This window comes from Otolemur garnettii, unplaced genomic scaffold, assembly GCF_000181295.1.
Source record: "Otolemur garnettii isolate 467f Iridium unplaced genomic scaffold, OtoGar3 scaffold00253, whole genome shotgun sequence".
NCBI lineage: Eukaryota > Metazoa > Chordata > Mammalia > Primates > Galagidae > Otolemur > Otolemur garnettii.
This window is the reverse complement of record NW_003852648.1, coordinates 1414102-1414421: the sequence shown is the minus strand read 5'-3', so window position 1 is coordinate 1414421 and position 320 is coordinate 1414102. Positions and strand designations below refer to the sequence as shown.

At 34.1% G+C, this 320-nt stretch overlaps 1 non-coding gene across 1 annotated transcript; it reads left to right on the top strand.

The window, feature by feature from the left end:
• Positions 1-193: 193 nt before the first annotated feature.
• On the top strand, positions 194-318 carry LOC111722448. The gene has a single exon (XR_002771244.1). It is a non-coding gene; the product is annotated as a small nucleolar RNA SNORA19 (small nucleolar RNA).
• Positions 319-320: the final 2 nt, after the last annotated feature.

The window sequence follows — 320 nt, the reverse complement described above, 5'->3', positions numbered from 1 at the left end:
TCTGTTACCAAGTACTCCACTTTAAATGCCAGTCAAATTACAAACTTGGGCTATTTTTGTTCACAAGGTAGTACCTTATAAACATACAAAACACACCATTCTAAGAAATCCCCTTCTAGATAATAATTCAAAGTTCTTTCGAATGATCAAAATACTTTCCCCAACATTTGGAACTTAAAAAATTGAAAGAGCAGAGCACATTTCATTGACCTGCTTTCTATGTGAGCAGTGTTATTTCTCACGTGCTATACAAATAGTTGAAGGTTAATTAGCAGTATCACTATAAATAGTAATGCTGCCAGTCTCCTTCAGACAAGAAA